The 6470-nt window shown below is 41.8% G+C and overlaps 1 pseudogene; it reads right to left on the reverse strand.

Annotated features, from left to right (window-relative positions):
* Positions 1-1927: 1927 nt before the first annotated feature.
* On the reverse strand, positions 1928-2718 carry LOC145122457 (secreted RxLR effector protein 161 pseudogene; annotated as a pseudogene).
* Positions 2719-6470: the final 3752 nt, after the last annotated feature.

A 6470-nucleotide genomic window follows, 5' to 3' on the forward strand; every position in this document is an offset into this window, starting at 1 on the left:
ATGGAAAATGGTTATATAAAAAACACTTTTAACAACAAGTTGCCAAAGAAAATAAATATGGATATTTATTTAGCCAAAAAGAATCCATGATTGTTTTCCAAAAACCAAAGATTATCATAACATAAAAATCATTCTAACATTTAAAAAATGGCTCTGATACCACTGAAGGGTTTTTGATGCATAAAATAGATAGTTTTTCACAAAAACCGGCAATAGAAGCTTTTAAAATTTCTTATAAATTTCGAGTGTGACAACAAAAAAACCATCAAGGATCCTTTTATAGAGGTTAGAATGATGTCACAACATCCATAGGGTGTTTGTAAATAACAACCTTTGATGCCTTTGGACCCTCTTGGATTTGGGGTGTTGAAGTATATATGCAAGAATAAGAGGCCTGATCTTTTCTTCAAGTAATCCACCAACAAGATAAGGTACTCAAATTGCTAGTTTTCTTCTTGTATGAATTTGTTCTTTAAGCCGTAAGTGCTTAAACAATTAAGCACTAGAAGGAAGACACAAAGTAATCACGAAAATCTAAAACACCAACTTCAAAAGTGGAGAGAGGCTCTCCCTTAGGTGCGCTCGGCTTTAGAGAGAAATAGAGAGGAGAAAGACCAAAAGAACTCTCCTCATTTCATGCACAAGAGTCCCCTTTTATACACCCATGCAAAGTAAAGTCAAACCATTAAAATACTCTAAAGTATTTTAAAGCATAAAGTGAAAGGGGGACAAAGGATGGACACCAACTTGGGAAGAAAACACAAGCAATCTCCCATACACTAGGCCATTTCGGCCATGATGACTTGGAAGAGACAAAAATTGTCTCCAACTTTATTAACCGTGGTAGAGTAAGTCTTTAACTTAATCAAGGTTAACCAAAGGGTCCAAAACTTTGTACATGGCTTATTATATGATACCATATCATATAATGGCTAGTTTCTAGTTTCTTTTTTTTATTATTTTCATAAAACAATAATTATTATCTAATTAAATACAAGAGTTGAATTTATTGAATAATATCAAATCCATAATAAATATTCAATAAGTACCAACTTGATTAAGGTGTGACCCTATATGATCATATGTTATTAGCAACATCACTCAATAATGATTCCTGAGCATATAGATCCAACAATCTCCCACTTGCACAAGATTCATTAAAGACTGAAAGACAGTAGCTGACGTCTAACAACGGGCTACTGCCCCTAATAACACACGAAGGAGTTCCATCAATCAACATCCAATTCCAGGAGCTCACTAGCTACAATTGAAGTATAAGGTAAGTGTATCAATATTCTCTTTGCTACAGACATCATGTTGGATATGAGACATGGAACGTGATCATCCTCATTTGTCATCCAACTTATAAGAAAAGCACCTTAGATGTCTAACTCGCAACACATAAGAGGAACAAATCCCATCTTGATTACATACATACTCTTATATAGTTCATGCTCTATCCAATGGAGGCTTTTATAACTGCACAATTATGAACAACGTTTAACCATGTCAAAGTATAACAATCTCCATACTTGAGTTCTCCAATATGCAGCTCAGGTCGAAAGACATAAAGATATTTACCTGTGATCAAGATTCACTTATGATATCGATCCATGGAGTGACTCTTGATGCGGGTCATTTCCAATAGTTGTTCTCAAACAAGTACATATGAATTTGGATGCAACACTTTGCTATTTCACCTCTTGAAATCAACCAAGCCGATTCATATTAGTCTTAATTCACAGTTGCTCCCGCAACAGTGACTGACTATGGAAATTTTTTGAATAATTACATTATTCAAGGATTAAATAACATGCTAATATAGAACATAATAATATTCAACACAAAAGAGATATCTCATATTCAGAGGCGATTAGATATCATTGCTAGATAGTTCTGAATATCCAGATATTAGTCAAGTACAAATTTAAATCCAATCATTAGCTAATCGTAGACCGATTCCTTTTGCATGACTCTCAAACTTGCTTTGAGGTAGAGCCTTTGTGAACGGATCTGCTAGATTATCATCTGTATGAATCTTTTCAATGCGTACATTTCCCAATTCTAATTCCTGACAAATGAAATTGAATTTTCGTTGAAGGTGTCTAGTCTTGTTGGTAATCATCGGGTTTCTCGCGACAGCGATGGCACGAGTGCTGTCATAAAGCATCTCGATGGATTTTTGATGCTTGGAACGACATCCAGATCACCGATGAATTTCTTCATCCAATCAAATTCTTGAGCCGTTTTACACGCATCTATGTACTCTGATTCTGTTGTAGAAAGTGCAACCACTTCTTGCTTTGAACTCTTCCAGGCAACGGCTCCTCCATTAAGTGTGAACACATATCCCGACTGTGATCATGAGTTATCTCGATCAGTGTTGAAACCAGCGTCAGTGTAACATCTTACAGTAAGCTCTTCTTCAACTCCTCCATAGAACATAAACATATCTTCAGTTCTTCTTAAGTACTTAAGTATGTTCTTAACAGCCACCCAATGTTTTTCTCCAGGATTAGCTTGATACCCACTATTTATACTAATATCATAAGATACATCTGGCGTTGTACATGTCATAGCATACATAATTGAACCTACTGCTGAAGCATAAGGTATGCGTTTCATTATTTTGATCTCATCTTCAGTACTAGGGCTGTCATCCTTAGAAAGAATGGTACCAGGCAGTATGGGAACAATTCCTCGTTTCGAGTTATCCATTGAAAAGCGTTTTAAGATTTTGTCAATGTATGTACTCTGACTCAAACCAATGAGTCTTTGGGATCTATCTCTATAGATCCTAATACCGAGTATGTATGCAACATCCCCTAGATCTTTTATTTGAAAGGACTTACTAAGGTAGGCCTTAGTCTCCTTCAATGTTGGGATATCCTTCCCGATCAGTAATATTGCATCAATATATAGAATTAGAAAAATAATATGGCTCCCACTTGCTTTGATGTATACACATGGTTCATCAGGACTTTCTGAGAAACCAAACTTTTTGATGTTTTCGTCAAAACGATGATACCAGGCCCTAGATGCTTGTGTCAATCCATAAATGGACTTCTTCAGTTTACACACCTTCTTTAGGCTATCCGGTTTGACAAAACCTCCAGGTTATTCCATATAAACATCTTCCTCAAGATATCCGTTAAGGAAAGCGGTTTTGTCATCCATTTGTGTAACATCCGGATTTCCAGGTATCATAATTTAAATATTTGTTTTTGAGATGAGAAGAGGGACTCGACGAGTTGACGCCTAAACTCGTTGAGTAGGATCGCGACTGATGACTCAGATTAATGAATGGACTCGACGAGCCGGTGAGTCGACTCAACGAGTCCACGCTGTGGACAGAAACCCTAAATCTTTGGGCCTGTGCCCTATTTAAGGGTCCTTATGGCCTTCATTGGCGGCCATATACACACTTGAGAGACTCAAACGAACCAGAGAGCACAGAGAGAGAAGAAGAGAGCTAATTACACCATTTTAGTGCATTCTTGCAAGGAAGGAAAAGAGTTTCACGCTAGGCTGATTGGAGGGGGCTCAGATATGCTAACATTTCATCAAGGGTTGCTGTTTGAGGTATGATTTCATGCCTATTCTCGTATGTATAGTAGATTCCATGAATCTAGGGTTTCTTTACCCCCCTTTTTAGTAGAGATTATGGAGCATGTGGAGTCCTTTGAGGCATAGACATTAGATCTGGACCTTGAGAGGTCTAGAGAGTCCCAATCTTCCAGCTTTATGCAGTCCCATAAGAGTTTTGGGTCTAGGTCACCATTTTGAGGGTTATTTCATCAAATAGAGCTAGATGTGTGGTGCATGGACCTAAAGATCGAACCTTTACGTGACTTTTGGGTGCTAGAAGGTCAGATCTATAAGTTAGAGAAACAGATCTGACCTCAGAAGGTCTAATGAGTGTTGCCATGGAGGAAACTCGCCGAGTCCATAAGAGGACTCGACGAGTCAGATCGGGTTGCCTCGCGATTCGTGATCAGTGGTAACCCGTCGAGTGAAAGGTTAACTTGACGAGTCGAGTGAGGGCTTAGGAGGATTCAGAGGAAACGAATGGACTCGCCGAGTCACCCGAGTACACTCGACGAGTCTGGTCAAAGTTGGAACGTTGACTGGAGTTGACTTCAGTTGACCTTGGGGGTTTGGTCAAACTGATTCAAGAGAGGCCATGGAGGGGTAGAATGGTCTTCTACCCATTCTTTAGAGATGAGAACATGAAGATAGTATTGATTAGAGATATTATCATTTTGATAGGCGGAGGCTAGATCGGGGATATCGAGCACGAGAGTTTACTAGACATCATTCGAGGTGAGTCTTCTCACTATACATTACCTAGAGTGGTATCTATGTGCAGACCAGAGGGTCTTATGTGTTATGTGTATGTTTGAGATTATGTGTATTATGGTATATGTATGCTATGTGTTATATAGACCGGACCGGAGGGTCCAACGACTTACGAGACCAGAGGGTCCTTGATTAGACCGGACTGGAGGGTCCAATGATTTAGACTGGACCGGAATGTCCAACGATTTAGACCGGACCGAAGGTTCCAACGATTTAGACAGGACCGGAGGGTCCAACGAGCTACGGGACTGGAGGGTCCCGCTGAGACACATCGAACGGAGGGTCGTACCGAGTTATAGCCTCGAGTGGCTTATGTGCTGTTTGTGGTATTTTGGTGAACTCACTAAGCATGTATGCTTACCGTGTTATGTGATATGTGTTTTAGGTACTAGCAAGGATCGCGGGAAGGCGCCAACATGATCTGTACACACTGATAGAGTATCATGTATTTGAGATTCTAGGATATGTTTTACTGAGATAACATTTGATACATTTGAGTTTTGAGATTACTTTATGAGATATGTTATGTTTGAAAAATGAAAAATTGTTTTGAAAATCCACGTCGTTACAAGTTGGTATTAGAGCCTTGGTTTGAGAGATTCGGATGCACCTTCGGGTGTATCTGAACTCAAACTGAGGATTTGAGAAATTTTTTCATAAAAGAAACAATTTTTCTAAAAGAGAAAAAGGTTTTGAGAAAAGTAGAGCGGAGCAGTGTGTACGATCAGCCAGCGCCCGAACGGTGATTTCCCAAAATACCCGTACATTATGTGTTATGAGATATTATGTGATGTGTTATGCATGCTAGAGTAGGCTAGGTATTCATATTTAGGACTAGAGTGGCCTGATTTGTGATGCCTTAGCCTAGGAGATAACTGCTACTATGAGATACTTCGAGAGTGAGTAGGTAGCAGCGAGGAGCTGATGAGTGGTCTACTGGAGGGTAGCTGTGCTTAGCGAGATATAGAGTACTTGTGATCTGGGATCCTAGGAGGAGGACTTGGGGTGAATACCGTTGCGTTGTGGAAGGTAGTATAGGGCCCGTACTACTGGAAACACCGGATCAGTGAGCAGTCCAAGTAAGAATCCTTAAGGTACTAAGGAACGAGTAGGGTTGAGTTATCGAGTGCGAGTATACTCGAGCGAGTCTCTGATTTCTTTGTGTTATGTTTCAGAGACATCATGGTTGGGACGCGCCACACACCAGAGGGCAGCAGCGTTAGCGACGAGGAGATTCGACAGATGATTCATGACGAGGTGGCCGCGGCGATCCGGGAGGCCATTCTGGAGATGTTTGGGTCTATCAAGACCACGTTGATTGAGACGTTTGACGAGAGATATGCTGTTGTTACTGAGGCGGCTGCTGCTGCAGCCACTGCAGCTGTCGCTGCCGCGAGGCCACAGGGGGGTGACTCGTTGCTGTATCGAGAGTTCAGCAACACGAAGCCACCAGAGTTTGATGGGACTCAGGATCTGATAGCCGCGATGAGATGGATCTCTGACATTGAGGGATGCTTCTACACATGTACTTGTCCGGAGCATCTGAGAGTACGGTTCGCACTGAACCAGCTTCGCTTGGGAGCGAAGGACTGGTGGAAGTTTGTGACGGCTTATTTCACTTCTGCAAAGATTACAACGGTGACCTGGGAGAGGTTCACCACCATGTTCCGAGATAAGTATGTTCCCCCGGTGGAGAGGGAACGGTTGGCGCAGGAGTTCTTGTCCTTCAAGCAGGGGACGGAGTCCGTGACTGTGATTACACGGATGTTTCATGAGAGGGCGTTGTTTTGCCCTGAGCACGTGTCTACTGAGTAGCCACGTATGAGCCGATATATGAGCATACTGAGGAGAGACATTCGGGAGTTCGTGGCGAACTCGACATACCGGACATTTGCCGAGCTCCAGGAAAATGCTCGGAAGAGGGAGATCGAGCTAGAAACTCAGGTCAGGGAGGAGGTCGAGTCTTAGAGGAGGGATAGGCGGCCGGCACAGTCTCAGCCGATAGCCGAGCGGGCAAAGCCCGCTGATTCGAGATCTGGAGGTCCGAGGGGCCGCACTTGCGGGAAGTGCGGCAAGAGCCATGAGGGAGTGTGCAGAGCAGGGGTGTGCTA

This window comes from Lactuca virosa, chromosome 6 (assembly GCF_052849685.1).
Source record: "Lactuca virosa cultivar CGN04683 chromosome 6, Lactuca_virosa_CGN04683_v6, whole genome shotgun sequence".
NCBI classification, from domain to species: Eukaryota; Viridiplantae; Streptophyta; class Magnoliopsida; order Asterales; family Asteraceae; genus Lactuca; species Lactuca virosa.